This window comes from Capsicum annuum, chromosome 4 (genome assembly GCF_002878395.1).
Source record: "Capsicum annuum cultivar UCD-10X-F1 chromosome 4, UCD10Xv1.1, whole genome shotgun sequence".
Lineage (NCBI taxonomy): Eukaryota > Viridiplantae > Streptophyta > Magnoliopsida > Solanales > Solanaceae > Capsicum > Capsicum annuum.
The window spans coordinates 86,577,213-86,595,722 of record NC_061114.1 but is presented as its reverse complement, the minus strand read 5'-3'; the positions used below and the strand labels follow the sequence as shown (position 1 = coordinate 86,595,722).

The 18,510-nt window shown below is 35.1% G+C and overlaps 1 long non-coding RNA gene across 2 annotated transcripts; it reads right to left on the bottom strand.

Moving 5' to 3' along the window:
• Positions 1–14,809: 14,809 nt before the first annotated feature.
• Positions 14,810–17,890, bottom strand: LOC107867892. Of its 2 annotated transcripts, none has more exons than XR_001673426.2 (2): positions 17,041–17,890; positions 14,810–15,272 (listed from the first exon to the last, which is right to left on the bottom strand). It is a non-coding gene; the product is annotated as an uncharacterized LOC107867892 (long non-coding RNA). The 2 variants fall into 2 exon arrangements; XR_001673427.2 differs by having other exon boundaries at positions 14,810–15,267.
• Between the last annotated feature and the right edge of the window lie 620 nt (positions 17,891–18,510).

Sequence of the window (18,510 nt, the reverse complement as noted above, 5' to 3'; positions counted from 1 at the left end):
TCATAATTTAGAAAGAGGGACCCCCAGAACTCTAACAAGAAACAAGAGAAAGCTCGTAGATCAAACGCCGCAATTTCTCTAAAAAGCTCAAGCATTCAAATCAAGTTCGTCGAAATTCAAGATCAAGATCGCAATATTAAGAACAACCTTAAAAGCCCTTGAATTCAAGCACAAGTCAAGATTAAGTCCCTCAAATCAACAAATCAAGTTCAAATTCAAGATCAAGCTTTAAGCCCTTGAATTTATATTTGAAAAGGCGAATCAGGGGATTAATAGAGATTATAACACTCACATATTAAAATCAATAAATTGATTGTTGCAATATTTTCTTGTCTCGATTATTATTTTCGATCTTAAAAATTTTATTGTCCAACAAATTTTGGCACACCCGGTAGGACCAAATCTACCCTTCATCTCTTCTCTCATAAATTAAATATGCAAATCTGTAGCCGCAGGATCATAAAGATGGAAGCGGTACTTCAAGACTCGTTTTTGAGTTTCATCAAATCTACACTCCGACAAGTCTTGAAGTAGGGGTATTTGTAGACATTGAAATTTTGTGGACTCTACAAAAAGAGTTCAATTTTGGTTAGAGTTCTTGGGGCTATTTATCCTAAATTTAGTTTGGTAGCTACTCTACTTTAAACCCTAAATTACGCCTATATAAAGTGGGCAAATATCCATTTAAAGAGGCATCTCCACAAATTCATGAGATATTCATAAATAAATCAAATATCTCTCAATAATTCCATAAACTCATGCAATATCACAAAAGGATCAAAATCTTCTTTTTTTGATAGTCAAATACATCAAGAAGATCCACAAATCCTCTTTTGTGGATCTCAAATCCAAAAATTTCAACGTTTGGGAAATACATCATTGACGGCCCTCGAATTAAGGAGAAAATCATGAGAGAAGAATAAAGGGAGGAACAGATTTGTACCCACATCGTTTATCAATAAAATTGTTGTTTCTTCATATTTTTATTTGTGGTTGAAGTTTATTTTCCATGAATTAAATTATGTTGCAAACAAATTGGCACGCCCAGTAGGATAGTCTCTACCTTTCATATCAACTTTTCCAACTATAAAGTTCAACAATACTGAAATGACTTCCAAGAAGGTCAACTCTCAATCAATTGCTTCCAAGGCTGTTGACTCAAAGTTCTCTGCTGAAGTAGAAAACATCCCGGGTGTTACTTTCGGAAGCTTAGTAGCTGTCACAAGAAGCAAGGCAGGCTTGCTAAGACAACAAACACATTCAGTGTCGTCCGCACCAACTTCAAATTTTTTTCTTCAATCCTAAAAGGAAAGAAGTCCAATGCAAGTGCTTCGGAAGGAGGAAGCAATGTGGCGGAATCTCTTAAGAAGACTCTAGCTCTACTTGAGCATTCCGGTTCCAAATACTCTGTCGCAAAGAGCGATGATCATTCAAACAACTCATCATCTTCGACTACACCGCATAAGTTAAGCACTTGAAAGATCAACTTATGCGATAATCCGTGCTACTCTCCAACATCTCTAGTGATTATGCAAGCGATGGCAACTGATGCCTCGTCTACGGAGGAGCAGCTAGTGAATTTGGCAAAGGCAAATGATGGCCTAACCAAATATGTTCAGAATCAAGATGCTCGAATTGATAAGATAGTGGATAGGGTGGAAGGTCTGATAGATAGAGAGTATAGCCATGCACTTGGAAAATCTCCAGAGGTTCATAAGATAGAAAATCCTATGAAACAAACACCATCGATTAAAGAGGTGCAAATTTCTTATGAGGGAATGATCCCGATTGGGCAATTGAGAGAATTCATTGAAGGGACCCTCAAAGACAAGTATGATGTTGTCGTTAAGTCTTCCCTTGCTTATGCCAAGCCTTACACGGCAAGTATTAATAGCCAAATGTCTGTCGGCTATCAACCGCCCAAATTTCAACAATTTAAGGGCAAAGAGAACCCAAGACAATATGTCGCACACTTTGTTGAGACATGTAATTATGGTGGAACTTATGGTGACTATCTTGTCAAAAAGTTTGTTCGTTTCCTAAAGGGAAACGCCTTTGCTTGGTATACGAACCTTGAGCCTAATTTCATCGATAACTAGGAGCAATTGGAGCACGAGTTCCTAAATCACTTTTATAGAACAAGGCATATAGTTAACATGGTAAAGCTCATGAATACTCAGCAAAGAAAGGATGAACCAGTCATTGACTTCATTAATCGATGAAGAAATGCTAGCCTAAACTCCAAAGATAGGCTCAGCGAAGCTTCTGCAATAGAGATGTGCGTCCAAGGAATGCACTAGGAACTTCTCTATATCTTGCAAGGCATTAAGCCTAAATCCTTTGAAGATCTAGCTACCCGTGCTCACGATATGGAGTTGAGCATGTTTTTCGCTGAAAAAGGATCAACGCCTATCCATGGCCCTCGAAGGTGAAAGAATAAACAAGACCCCAAAAGATGGGGCAAGTTTGTCCCCAAAAATGATAACAAGGAGTCCATGAATGTTGATGTGTCTTTTGTAAAAGTCACCACAAAGGTGAGCAATAAGTAAAATGTGAAGACAACTTCTGGAGCACGTCCAAATAAAAAAAATTTAAATGAGATACAAGAAAAGGAATATCCCTTCCTTGATTCTGATGTTGTTGAGATTTTTTATGAACTCCTTGAGCATAAGCTCATTGAACTCCCAGAGATGAAGCATTCCAACGAAGCTGGGAGGACCAATGACCATAATTATTGCAAATATCATAGGCTCATAAGTCACCCTCTGAAAAAGTGTTTTGTCTTTAAAAATAAAGTCATGCAACTGGCAAGGGAAAAGAAGATCTTCTTCGACGATGAGACTACCAGTTCTCATCAAATATCTATCACATTTGGCTCGCTCAATCTAGTCCAAATATGTGTCGAAAAGCATAATGAGAAAATATTAGAGCCTGACCGGTCTTCAGTTGACAAAGACGATGATGAAGGTTGGACTCCGGTGACCAGGTGCAGATACAGGAGGACAAGTTTGCGAAAGGAGTCGGCTGAGCAGCCAACCAGAAGGAGAATGGTGAAGAAACCAAGGAAACAGAAGCTGGTTGCACTTCTAAAAAGAACGACCGTCACAGAGCTTCACCTTCAAAAACCATGGTGTCCAGTAACGTTGGAGGAATTCTTACCAAGTTGGTTTTGTGCGAAGACTGCTCGAGTCAACCTTGAGGCATTTTAATATTGCAAAAGAGAGGGAAAAGGGTGAGAATCTACCTATGGAAGTCCTTTACCTTCCGAAAAGCTTGCTGAAACTCTTAACGAAGAGGCACATATATGTGATACAAAAACCACATTCACAAATAACGATCTTCTGCTTAGTGAGGCCCTACATAACCATCCCATATACATGATAGGTCAAATTCTAGGAAAGAAGATCAATAGAATCTTGATAGATGAGGGATCTGGAGTCAACATCCTGCCTATCTACATGATGAAGGAACTTGGCATCACTACTGATGAACTGGATGAGAGTCATATAATAATCCAAGGCTTCAACCAATGGGGCCATAGGGCCATGGGATCTATCAAGTTGTGGATTCGTATGTATGATTTTCAATCAAATGCATTGATGTATGTGATTGATGCCAAAACTTCATATAATATATTGTTGGGTAGGCCTTGGGTGCACGAGACAAAATTATCTCGTCCTTCTATTATAAATGCTTGAAGTTCCTCGAAGGTGGAGTGGAAAGAAAGATAGTAGCTGATGATAAGCTATTCACTGAAGTTGAGTCACATTTTGCCGATGCAAAATTCTACTTAAAGAATTATGTTGTGAATGAGAAAAGGGTTGAAGATGTCACCAAGACCAAGTATGATGATCTTACATCTAAGAAGTTCGTTATGACTATCGAAAAAGTCGCCACCAAGAAGCCTCTCTCCACTTCAAATAAAGAAAGTGTTGCTCATACGAAAAAAAGGCAACTCCTGTTTTTTGCTACGTATCGAAGGTAAAAAAAGAGAAAGATCACCCATTGTATTCCCAAGATAATGTGCTGAAGGGGCTAACTTTACCTATCAGGAAGATTGATGCAATAAATCCATCCTCAAGACTACTTAAAGAGTTTGTGGCTCAAAATTTGCCACAAGATATGACACTCCCTATGAAGCGTACGAAAGAAAGCTTCGACCCAACAATGCATACAAGCTATTTATAAAAGCTGGATACAATCCTAATGAGCCATCAAGGTTGGGCAAACTTTCATTGAAAGGTACAACCAGGAAGGCACGTGAAGGCCTAGGATACACAAAGCCACCTTCAATTCGCATCTCCATAATAAGGACAGTTAGTAGCTACATCACTGTAGAAGAAGAGTCTACTGCATCTAACAAAAGGCCTTCTGTCTTTGACTGACTTGGAGAATCAACTGCAAGAACTTTTGTGTTTGAAAGGTTGGGACTTCTAAATAAGAAGAAAAACAACAAACGTGAGAGAAGTCGTCAAAGCATGATGATACACTCTTCACTTAAAATACAGAAGGACTTCCAAAGTTTGATTCCTTTTAGAATAAAGAGACAGACGGAACTGGTAGTTTTATGCAACAAGGTGCTAAAAGCAAATGCGCATACTGTGGTTTATACCAAGCAATGTGAAGAAGATGGAGAGAGTGTTGGCTCCTCATATCATGTTATGACCTAGAACAAGAAAGATGTCTCATCTCAAATGAAGGTTGATAAAGAGATAGAAGATGTTTTTTGGTGTTATCATATATCCATCAACGATGATGATCCTCAAGAGGAGGAAGATACTGGAGATGATCCATCACAACTAGAAGAAGGAATAAAGTCTATAATAGATCCTTTGAAGAAAGTTAATCTTGGAACCAATGAAGACCTAAGACCAACTTACCTGAGTGCATTTTTAGAAATTGAGAAGAAAATTGCTTATATGGACATACTCAAGGAATATATGGATATCTTCACTTGGAGCTATAAGGAAATGTCTAACTTAGATCCAAAAGTAGCAGTCCATCAGTTGGCGGTCAAGAATGGTGCCCGTCCTATTAAGCAAGTCCAGAGACACTTTAGGCCAGAGTTAGTTCCTTTGATTGAGAATAAAGTTAACAAACTCATTAAAGCTGGCTTTATTCGTGAATTCAAATATCCCACATGGATTTCAAGTATTGTTCCAGTGCAGAAGAAGAATGGCCAAATTCGAGTTTGTGTCAACTTTTGGGATCTCAATAACGTTTGCCCTAAGGATGACTTTCCAATCCCCATACCAGAGTTGATGATTGATGTCACCACTGGTTATGAGGCAATGTCCTTCATGGATGGTTCATCCGGCTATAATCAAATTTATATGGCGCTAAAGGATAAAGAACTCGTTGCATTCCATACGCCCAAATGTATTTATTGCTATAAGGTGATACTTTTTAGTTTGAAAAACGTTGGCGCCACTTATCAAAGGGCTGTGCAGAACATCTTTGATGACCTGCTCCATAAAAATGTTGAATGCTACGTGGATGATTTAGTGGTGAAGTCAAGAAAGAGAGACGACCACTTAAAAGACCTAAGAATGGTATTCGAGTTACTTTGAAGATATCAACTTAGGATGAATCCATTGAAGTATGCCTTTGGAGTTACTTATGGAAAGTTTCTTGGCTTCATTGTGCGATACCGAGGAATTGAAATCGATCAAGCCAAGGTCGATGCAATTTTAAAGATGCCCGAGCCTCAAAATATTCATGAGTTAAAAAACCTTCAAGGAAGTCTAGCATATTAAGGAGGTTCATCTCAAACCTGACCGGGAAATGTCAACCATTTAGTCGTCTCATGAAGAAGGATACTCTCTTTGAATGGGACCAATCTTGTATTAATGCCTTTGAGAGTATTAAATCATACTTAATGAAGCCACCAGTCCTTGCGGCACCCATACCTGGAAAACCATTCATACTCTACATCGCGACACAAGAAAGGTCAGTTAGAGCACTACTAGCTCAATAGAATAGTGAAGGCAAAGAAAACTCTCTTTATTGTTTGAGCAGAATGATGACGCCGAACGAGCTAAAGTATTCTCCATTTAAAAAGTTATGTTTGGCATTGACCTTCTCAATTCAAAAGATGAAACACTACTTTCAAGCTCATGTTGTCCGTCTTGTGTCTAGGCCAAATTCCATCAAGTCTGTAATGTTAAAACCAGTCTTTAGTGATCGACTTGCAAGATGGTACCTCTAATTTCAGCAGTTTAAGATTGTGTACGTTCCCCAAAAGGATGTAAAGGGACAAGCATTGGCTGACTTCTTAGCGGACCACCCGATACCTGATGATTGGGAACTGAGCGATGAACTTCCTGATGAAGATGTAATAGTTATTGAAGCAAGACCCCCATGAAAGATGTACTTTGATGGTGTCGCACATCGAGATAGAGCTATTGTCGGTGTGGTGTTCGTAACTCCACAAGAAGAGGTCATCCCATACTCTTTTACCCTAACAAATCATTGCTCTAATAATATTGCTAAATATCAAGTTTTAATACGTGGACTTGAGATGGCATTTGACATGAAACAACTGCAATTACAAGTCTTTGGTGACTTTCAGTTAGTGATCAAGAAGTTTTTGAAAAGCTATGAAGTCAAAAATCTTGAGCTATGACCACATCATAATTATGCACAGAAGTTGATGGGGTGGCTTGGAGAAGTAACCCTCCAACATATGCCATGGAAAGAAAATAAGCAAGCTGATGCCCTAGCTGCTTTGGCCTCAACCCTGACTTTTCCAAATCAGACGCAAGTCACTATCCGCCCAAGAATGGGAAGTACCGCCAGCAACTGAAGATGAAGAAAATAAAGTTGAATACCTTGTTGTCGTATCTGAAGTTGAAAAAAGAAGATTGGCGACAACTTATCATTGATTAATTATGTTATGGGATACTTCCAAAGGAACCAAGGAGAAGAAAAGACATTCGTTGTCGTGCACCTCGCTTCCTTTACTATAAGGATAAACTGTACATAAGATCATTTGAAGGAGTACTCTTACGATGTCTAGGAAAGGAAGAAGCAATTCAAGCTTTGAAATAAGCACACTCGAGAGTGTATGGATCACATCAATCTGGACCGAAGCTTCATTTTCACATTAAAAAGATGGGATACTATTGGCCAACAATGGTGAAAGATTGCTTGGATATGCTAGAAGATGTAAAGCTTGTCAATTCCATGCGAATTTCATTCATCAACCTCCTGAAGTACTACACCTATCTGTATCATCTTGCCCGTTCAATGCTTAGGGAATGGATGTTGTTGGTCCATTACCAAAATTTTCTGGTGGACACTTATACATCTTGACCTCGACAGATTACTTCTCAAAGTGGGCCGAAGCTGTTGCTCTTAAGGAAGTAAAGAAAGAAAATGTTGCAAACTTCATCCGAGTGAATATCGTCTACCGCTTTGGAATCTCTCAATATATAATAACTAATAATGGCAAGCCATTTGACAACAAACTGATGAATAAGATTTTTGATCTCTTTGGCTTCAAGCAACGCAAGTCTTCAATGTACCATGTTGCCGCCAACGGTCTAGCTGAAACCTTCAATAATACTTTATGTAACTTGTTGAAGAAAGTCGTCTCTAAATCCAAATAAGACTGTCATGAGCGAATGGACGAAGCTTTATAGGCGTATAGGATAACTTACCGTACGCCGACGCAAGCAACCCCATACTCACTTGCTTTTGGAGTTGAAGCAGTCCTACCACTTAAGCGTCAAATACCTTCTTTGAGACTGACTATTCAAGAAGGGATCATTGATGAAGAAAATGCTAAGTTGCATTTTGCGGAGTTAGAAGCTCTTGATGAGAAGAGGCTGGAGGCTCAATAAAATCTTAAATGTTATCAAGCCTGGTTATCTCGTTCTTTCAATAGAAGGGTTTGCTTGAGGTGCTTCCAAGTTGGAGATCAAGTTCTTGTAGTAAGAAGGCCCATTATCACTTCTCATAAGTCTGGGGGCAAATTCACCACAAAGTGGGATGCACCATATATCGTACAAGAGACATATTCAAATGGTGCTTACAAATTTGTCAATGCAGATGGAGTGAGGGTTGGCCCCATCAATGCCAAGTTCTTGAAGAAGTACTATCCTTGAAGAAAGATGACACTCCTTAAGGTACGAGTATAAACTGCATGTACACTCCTTAAGGCACGAGTATAAACTGCATGTACACTTCTTAAGGCACGAGTATAAACTGCACGTACACTCCTTAAGGAACGAGTATAAGTTGCATGTACACTCCTTAAGGCACGAGTATAAGCTACATGTACACTCCTTAAGGCACGAGTATAAACTGCATGTACACTCCTTAAGACACGAGTATAAACTGCATGTACACTTTTTATGGCACGAGTATAAACTACATGTACACTCCTTAAGGCACGAGTATAAACTGCATGTCCACTCCTGGCTCGCAAGAGTATAAACTGTGTATGACTAAAAAAAAATGAAAGTTCACTAGATTGAAAACCTCAAAAGAGGTGGCCTAGGCAAAGTTAGGACACACACACAAAAAACACTCACCTAGAACTACGTTGTGACTTGATCCTCTTCATTGAGGTATGTAGGTGCTTGGAATTTCATTCTGAGTTCAGTTGCATGAGTGTCAAAAAAAATATGTTCCTGCAGTATCTATCATATCGATACCAAGTATGAAAATATTCTAATTAAATTTCGGACTCACTCTACGTATTGGTGGCTCAATGGGGGCAAACTCCAATGAAATATGAGCTTCATTCACATAAGATGAAGTCTCCAAAATTCCCAAATTTGGAAGTTGAACTGCTTAAAATGCCAAATTTAGGAGTGAAAGTTGACAAAATTTCCAAGTCTTCAAATCAAGGCCTCTCGCGGGTTTATCCTTAAAAGGACCTAAAAATTTCCATGCCTTAAGGTGGACAAAATTTGTCCCTTTGCACCTTAAACTGGCCCCTCACGGGTTTATTCTTAAAAGGATCTCAAAATTTTCATGCCTTAAGGTGGACAAAATTTGTCCATTTGCACCTTAAGTTGGCCTGTCACGGGTTTATCCTTAAAAGGATATCGAAATTTCCATGCCTTAAGGTGGTCAAGATTTGTCCCTTTGCACCTTAAGCTGGCCTCTAACGAGTTTATCCTTAAAGTATATTAAAATTTCCATGACTTAAGGTGGACAAGATTTGTCTCTTTGCACCTTAAGTTTATCCTTAAAAGGGCCCATACTTAAAGAAGACCATTGCATAAGTGCATCGGTGAAAAGAGCCCATACTTAAAGAAGACCGTTGCATATATGCATCGATAAAAGGGCTCATACTTAGAGAAGACCATTGCATAAATGCATTAGTAACAGGCCCATACTTAAAGAAGATCATTGCATAAATGCATTAGTAAAGGGCCCGTACTTAAAGAAGATCATTGCATAAGTGCATCTATGAAAGGGTCCATACTTAGAGAAGACTATTACATAAATGCATTAGTAAAGGGCCCATACTTAAAGAAGACCATTGAATAAATGCATTAGTAAAGGGCCCATACTTAAAGAAAATCATTCCATCTTCAAGCAAAGTCTTTCGGTCTTAAGTTGACGGAGGCAAAGTTAAAATCTCGCACCTTAAGCCGGTGTCCACACTCTTCAAGCAAAGTCTTTCAGTCTTAAGGTGACAGAGGCGAAGTTAAACTCTCGCCTCCTTAAGTCGGCCAATTATCGCATAAGCCTTTCGGTTTTAAGGTGACAGAGGCGAAGTTAAACTCTCTCCACCTTAAGCCAGCCAATTATTACATAAGTCTTTCGGTCTTAAGGTGACAGAGGCGAAGTTAAACTCTTGCCACCTTAAGCCGGCCAATTGTTTCATATTTCTATTTGCTTCAACCCTGCAAAAAGAGGAGGGGGAACAAGAAAGAAAGTAAAAAAACACAAATAGAAAGAATGTTACTGTCAGAGCTCTGTGATCTTAAAAGTTATATATCACCAACTTGGATTGAGACAAGATGCCTTGATGAGAATAAAGCCCTCAAAATTGAGTTTGAAGCAATCAAAACTCCCTTTGATGGTGATGGTCCCACATCAAGATATAAATTATTTGGTGAGGTAGTGCAAATTTGGAATTCTTTATCGGACAACATATAAAGATCGACTTCAAAAAATCATCTAGAACAATCCAAAAGTGTTAAAATCCAAATTTTGGATATGTTATACATGCATGTTTTCGGTATCTATAGGATCAAACAGATCATAATTGAGATATAATTTTTTTTGTGATGTTGCATAAATCTGAATTGTTGATGCATCAAAACTCGATGTTAATTTCGGATAACAGCTAGAAATATCTTGATTTTATTAAATTATAAATTTTGGATATGTTATAGATCTTTGTGTTTAGTTTCACAATAATCAAGCAGCATGTGATTTCATCCTTCCCACTTCAAGATATGAAAGTTTTAGTAAAGACACGTAGATCTAAAATTTTCAGCATGATAAAATTCTGGGCTAACTTCAAAAAATTATCGAGAATTGTATTGAAGGAATTTAAAACTAAATTTTTGATATGTTATAGATCTCGAAGTCTAGTTTCTGGAATATCAAACGATTCATGATTTCAATATTCCTACAATTAGATATGAATTTTTCACCACAAAAATGTCGTGCTGAAAAAAATAACGAAAATAAGAGAAAAGTAGGAGGGAAAGAAATTACCTTAATATTGTTGATGGCTTGAAAACCCCAAAATTGATATTGAGAAAGTGGAAAAACTACCTTCTTTTATAGAGTTGTAGGATGGATGTTTCCTTCTCCAATATAAGTTCAGATTGGAATAACTTCTATTTCCAAATTCAAATTGGAGATTGTTTCCCTCTCACATACAAATTCAAATTGAAGATTGTTTCCTTCTCCCATACAAAATCAAATTGGAGGTTATCTTCTTCTCCCATACAAATTCACATTGGAGGTTGATTTTCTTCTCTTATACAAAATTCAAATTGGAGGTTGTTTCCTTCTCCCATACAAATTCAAATTGGAGGTTCTTCATTTCTCCAATTTAAGTTCAAATCGGAAGAGTTTTATTCCTGATTAAGTAAGGCAATGGAAAAGTTTTCCAAAATCTGTTTGAAATTGGATATCATGCCTTACTAACGGGTCTCAAGTATAGAGATTCGTGAAAAAAAATAAGAGAGTTTTGAGAGGCAATATCAATATGGTTTGACTTTAGTTTTTTTGAATGAGGTATTCATATGTATGAAAATCGTTGAAGCATGAAGGAAACATGTTTAAATAATCATACTTCAAGACTAGTCTCCAAAATATTAAATGTCTCGACAAGTCTTGAAGTAGGGGGCATTTGTGGGCGATGCATTTTTGAAGATTTAAACCCGTACAAAATTTAGATTATATTAAATTCAAAATATATTAGACCAAAATAAATATTGCGGATTAATATAATTGAATTAATTATTTAAGTCCAAACACATATGGATTTAATTAAAGTCCATTTTTTTATTGGGCTAGCCCATTGATTTGGGTTACAAATGATAAGCCCACTTTGCTAAGGCCAAGATATTGTCATATTCTACAGGCCTAAATAAACGTCACGTGTTAAATGACGTGGCATGCCAATTCAAGTGAAGGAACCAATGGACCATGCCACATGTCAAAATAATGTAGCAGGCCTAATAAAATCAAAGCCCATAAAAAGCACCACGTCACTTGAATTTGATTAGTCAAAGAAAATCCATCTTCATCATGACTCTTCCTTTTCCACAACTATAAATAGGGGTCTCATAATTTAGAACGAGGGACCCTCAAAACTCTAACAAGAAGCAAGAGAAAGCTCGTGGATCAAACAATACAATTTCCCTAAAAAGCTCAGGCATTCAAATAAAGTTCATCGAAATTCAAGATCAAGACCGCAATATTCAAGAACAAGCTCAAAAACTCTTGAATTCAAGCACAAGTCATGGTCAAGTCCCTCAAATCAACAAATCAAGTTCAAATTCAAGATCAAGCTTTAAGCCCTTGAATTTATATTTGAAAAGACAAATCAGAGGATTAATAGAGATTGTTACACTCACATATTGAAATCAATAAATTGATTGTTGTAATATTTTCTTGTCTCTATTATTATTTTCGTTCTTGAAAATTTTATTGTCCAATAAATATATTACCACCTCAAAATGTTAAAATCAAGCTTCTCGCATAAGTGTTTTGCACGCATTGCTTCATTATTGTCATATTAATATTATGTTAGAAGTCTACTATTTTTTTAATTCTTGTTCTTTTTTCTTTCATAATTTTTCCTTTTAATCATATTTTTACATTAATTAATCCTAATTAACGACTAAAATCCATCCATAATAATTGTGATCATTTGTGTGCACAGAATAGTAAATTTTTTAGGGAAGTAGTCGTGTTCTTCGATGAATTTTTGATGATTATGGACAAAGCAATCATGAGTTTTATGCAGAGATTTTGCAGGTTTTCGTAAGAGTCGTCTTTTCAATGATTTTCTTCAGTGGAGTTTGGGCAAAAAAATATATTTTATGGAGAAAAGTCATAAATTTTTTATATAAGTCCCCATTTTCTTCATTACTTTTGAACTTTCTGTTTTTAAGCTTCTCTTTCAAAATTTAAATGAAGAGCATCTTTCCGTCGGAGTTTTCTACGAGAACAAAGTGAAGAAGACGAAGGGCTACTAAAGAATATACCAAAAATAAGAAAAAGCGAAAAAAGTTTTAAAGATGAAGTGACAACCACAAATAAATAAATCAAAATTATGAAGAAAATCTGAAATAATTAATTGTCCTAATGACAATAACATATGTTAAAGAAGAAGATGAAGAATACTTTAGTCATATAATAACAAATAAAATAGTAACACATGTTTAATTTTATTATTTTAAATTAAAAAAATCTTTTCACGCACCTTTAAGAAGGCAAATTCATTTTCTTTGTCATACCACCTTTCAAAGGGGAAATAAATTCACTTTTAATATGTGTAGGGGATTGATAGGTAGCCTATAAAGAATGTGGTACAACGGATGGGGCTACTCCTCATGATCCTTGATAGAGAGCACTTTCCCCAATGGGTACCAAACATCGGATGAAAAATAAAAAAAAATCATGTGTGAAATCAATTTCTCAGGATAACTTTAGAATGCATTTGATATTTTTTTCCTATCAATATTATTAAATTATAAAATTTTTATGATAGGCAGAAATTATGTAACTCTTAAAAAATTAGAATCCATATAACTGGACCAATGTTGTTTTATCCCGTTCTAGACATCATTCAAGATCTATCTAAGCTTTAACTAATGAAAGTGATAACATTGTCGGACAACTACTTCATGGCTTTACACGGGGATGTTGTTGTTTATCCTATGTTTTCAGTGTGTTTTAGAGAATATTTAAGTGCATCTTAAATATTTAACACGATTTACACTTTTATTCTGTCTTATGTATATTTAAATTCTAACATTTCTTGAACTTATAATCACCTTAATTGTGACCAAAATGGCCAATTTTTACGTGGTATAACTTGGGGATTAGGGCTGGGCATAAAATACCAGAAACCAAATTACCGAACCGAATCGAAGAATTTGGTATTCAGTATTTGGTAATTCAGTATTTGATATGGTAATTGGGAGTAAAATTTTAAAATTACGGTATTTGGGTTCGGAATTGGTAAAAGAAATTACTACCATTTGGTATTTGGTATTTACCGAATACCAAATTATTGTTAACTGACCATAGTCTATACTCCATCGGCCACGAGTCCAAATTAATATTCTACAAAAGGTCAAAAAAAGCCCACAACCTAAAAGTCTATAATACTATATTCATTTTAAAATTTTCAAATAAAAATCACTTTTAAAATTTTTATTGTTTGCAGCAGTGGACAACATGTTCAAATATGAAGTTATTGTTTTATATTACTTGCGTTTTCTTCATTCTGGTTCTATCTATCAAGACAACCTGAACTTGTCTAGTTTATTAAAAAAAGGAACTTAATTATTATAATGAAAATGGTTTTAAAAACAAAAATTATTTTGAGACTTAAAAAATGAAAAAAAAATTAAGAAATCACTGAGTTACCACTTGATTTTCTATATAAAGTATCAAGTAAAAACTTAAAAAATATTTTAAATATTTGAAAACAAAACAAACCCTTAAAATTAGAAAAAAAATAAGTAAAAATTCTGGTAACGCCTTGAAAAGCTTGCACTCAAGAAGCGTTCGTAAAAACAATTGACCAATAGACGGTGACTGACTTTATAAAAATGGCTAATTCTAAGAATAAGATAAATTTCATGGAAAGCACTTTAGTATTCAAAAATGACATTATTTCATCCAAGTCAAACTAGCCCCTTAAGCTATAAGAAAAATCATTTGAGAGAAAAATATTTGAACAAAATTTCTGTTATAACATTATATGGAAAATAAATTGTTTGTGAGAAAGGAGATTTCTTTTTAAAGAAGACAATATACTAGATAAAAAGTTGATAAGAATATAATTATATGAACTTTGAAGATGTAACCAAATCAAAATGAATGAAAGAAATTAGGAAATCATCTTGTATTCGAGTTACAAAGATAATTTAAAGAAACAAGTTTAACGAAATACATATATTATTTTCCAAAAAAGTTTCTTTTTATCTTAAAGGAAACTAATTGTCACATGAATGGATACAGAATCATTATCATAAAGAGAAAAGTCGTTATTAGGAAAATTAAATAAAATAAATCTTTTTTTCCTCAATTTTTTTTAACAAGACAAATTAAGTAAGGAAATCTGAATACATAATGAAAAATGAAGATAAAATAAAAATGGCAACATCTTAGAAAATTTATTGAGATTAGTTAAATTGGTCATATAAGCAAATGAATTAAATAATTACAAACAAAGAAAAAGATAGAGATTGTGACTTTCAGCCCATTTCACTGTCCAGATCTTGGACCCTGAGTTTCATGGACTTTCAGCCCATTTTCCCGATGTATATCAGTTAATATATCAAAAGCTTTTTTTGGGTGTATATACTTTGTATATCGGCTCGTCTATGATTGTATATCATAGTATATCAGCTGCAGGCCTGTATACTTCCTGCTTCTTCACCTATTTATCGTTGTATATCAATCTCAGTCCTGTATAATCAGCTGTATATTAGTCAGTTCCTTGACTCGAGAATTTGGACCTCTTGAGACCAGTAGGAAAATTCAAGGAGACGGGAGTCCAAATGGACTCGGCGAATGATCTTCAGGAAGGGGAGTGAAGATTCCAATCTAATCTTGAAAAGCAGTAAACAAGAGGAATGAAGTGAGTTTGAAATCAATTTCTTTTAGTAAAGAAGTCGGATATTCTTTTTAAATAGGAAAAAGAAAGAAAATTAGTATCAATCAGGCGATTTCAGTCGAGAAAAAAATGGAAATTAAACCATAGCAGCCTCAACTTGGGACACCATACTGTAACTTTTCCAACACACATAAAACACTAAAATCTTATCACCTTAAGATGAAATATAAAGAGTGTCCAAATTAAGAATGTGATCTATAAAATAAGTCCAACTAACTCAATCTTATGCTATATTTTTCATTCAAATATCATGAAGATTAAAACCAAAACACAAATTGAATAGTGCCCAAATCAGTGGGGAATATGGCAACAAACAACCTATTATATTAAATTTTGAAAAGAAAACTTACCAACAAGTTGTAGATTAGAGTGAAAGGAGAAACCTTTAAAGCATGGTAGAAAAATAAACTACCTACCTCATCAAACAAATTAAAAAGAAGCTATTGAATTTTGAAAATAAAACTTACCAACAAGTTGTAGATTAGAGTGAAAGGAGAAACCTTTAAAGCATGGTAGAAAAATAAACTACCTACCTCATCAAACAAATTAAAAAGAAGCTATTGAATAACTATTCAACGTTCAAATGATTTGAAATAGTTACAGCAACAAAGACTAGTATCTAACCAATATAAAGGGTTGGGTAAAAGGACATTAAATTATATGAATCAAAAGAGACGTGGGTTTTTCAATTCTAGGAGCATTTAGGAGGGAGGAGACAAACTGACTTGATCAAAGCTCCTCCTTTAGATCGACCAGAATCAATGACCAACTTTTCTCCCCAATACTAACAATTTACACCAAGTTTCAAATTTAACAAAGGCAGCTCTCTTAAAGCCTCAACATCTCTTTACTAGATTCTACTGATAATATGAACCAAAAGGATCTTTGAAGATTCTTTTAATTCGAAAACACATTTAAATCGCAATAACAAACATTTAACACAATCAGTTGATTGCGACACTAACCATTGTTCCTTGCGAAATTGGGAGCAGAACTGATTAGCCATATAACTATTTATCACACAACTAATTCATGCTTGATGCTACAAGTTTCAGGTTACAATAAAGGACCAAAAACTTGAGTTTTAACACATATAGTCACATAAATTTTACAATCTCCAAATTGAATGTGGACTTTTGGGATGAAAATATTGAGAAACTCTCTTTCATTCCATAGTTCAATTTTTAGGGAAGAACTAGAAAGTATTTCTAAAAGATTTGCCTTCATACATCCCACAAATAAACCTTACTCGATATTACGGACCAAGAAGGTTGTTGGGATTTTTCTCATCAAACATCTTTAGTCTCCAAACAACAAAACTAAAATATCTATTTCTCCATTACTGTTTAGACGGAAAGAACTGAAATTTCATACCATCAGACATTTTACAATGAGAAGGAACATGGAAATATTGAAAATTTTTATATAAGGGAGAAGAAGAAACACAAACAACCTTGTCTAAACACATCCTCACACAAAAATTTCAACTCTCAATCCCAAACCTCACTGAAAATGCTAAAAATAAAATTAAAATAAATAAAAAATATAAATAAAAAATAAAAATAAAAAATTTCCACATAACCAATTAATTCTGACATCCTGAAGCTTCTCAACAATAACAAAAAATTCACAATCAGATTTGAAATCTCACATTGTAACACCCAATCACAAATGGGAAAAGTGCAAGAAGATGAAGGTTTTACCTTTTTTGGAGCAACAAACTGAGACTACGAGCTAAAGAATAATTTTGTTAAATCCTAATGAATTGTTTAGCGCCGATATTCAGATGTTTTTTTGCTGGAATTGAATGATTTCAACAGATTTGAGTAGGTTTCATGATGAATTTCTTGATTACGTGATATTAGAGCTCCTCCAAAATCTTCAATTTTCTCCAAAGAAATTCAACCTCTTTTAGTGAGGGAAAAGAGGTATTAATAGATGAAAAGAGGGGGAAATGGTTAGAAATTGGGATAATATTTTTGGGGGAAATTTCAAAATTCAAATAGGAATAATCGTTCAACGATCCACGCTGCGTACATATTGAACGATTGTTAGATGAATTCGCCATGAATCGTGAGATTAGAACGTTGAGAGAGACACCTGGAGGTTTTTAGATTTTTTAGAATCAGACAGCTCGTTAATCATGTACAAATTGGATAAAAAAAGAGGAAAACCAACGGAGTTGTCATCTTAAGAAAAATTTGGAGTCATTTTGGTTGAGATTGGAGGTCGTTTTGGGGCTGGTTTTGCTTATCACCGAACGTTATTGTTCTCGATTGTTCAAAGCAAGAGAAAAAAATAAGGGTGTAAGATGTGTAAATGATGCTTGTGCATCTTTTAGGGGCGTGTGATGGTGCCTGGGTAAGTTGAGGTTTATTTATAAGTGTGTGCATATATATTGTGTGGAAATATTTCAATAGGTGCAGGAATATATCTATAAGGAGATAAAATATTGGTGGGGTCTCTACGGTATATTGGTGTAGGAGCATTTTAGTGAGTAAAGGAGAGTGGGCGGGGTCATTAAGGAAAATCAGGGCATTTTGTATATTTAAACTTGATTTTGCTCAATTTAATTTCTGAAATCATTTTTCTCAAGTAAAATATATACAATTCCATATTATTAAATAAACAGATATATTCTTACTTGAAAATGACCAAGTTAGATTGGAATTAATTCTAAAACCATTTTAACTTTATAAAAGCAATTATTTCATAGTTGTTTAACCAATAAACGCTCAAAAATAAATTAGGAATGAGGAGGGTAAAAATTAGGTGTCAACAACTCCTCTCCCTCTTTAGGTAGGGTGGATGCAAGTAACACTGGGCAAATAGAGTTTGACATTCCTAATTTTGTCTGACCACAAATTTGTCTCTTAGTGGCAGTTAGCTTTCACATAAAATTCAAAGAATTATGGTCAAACCCCTATATCGGATTTCATGAGAATTCAGATCACTTTGTAGTTTGTAGTGCTTTATTTTGAACACGATTTTCAAAGAACTTAGAGGCTATCATAGTTTTGAATTTGGAAGAAATCGGAGAGCTATAGAGTAGAAAAATAAGGAGAGGTGGAATGCAGAGTTTTTAAACACAAAGCCCACTCCACATATCCCAAATTTTTAGGAAATTAGACTACATGTAGTTTGAATCAATGGTAGAAAAGGTAGTCTTTTAT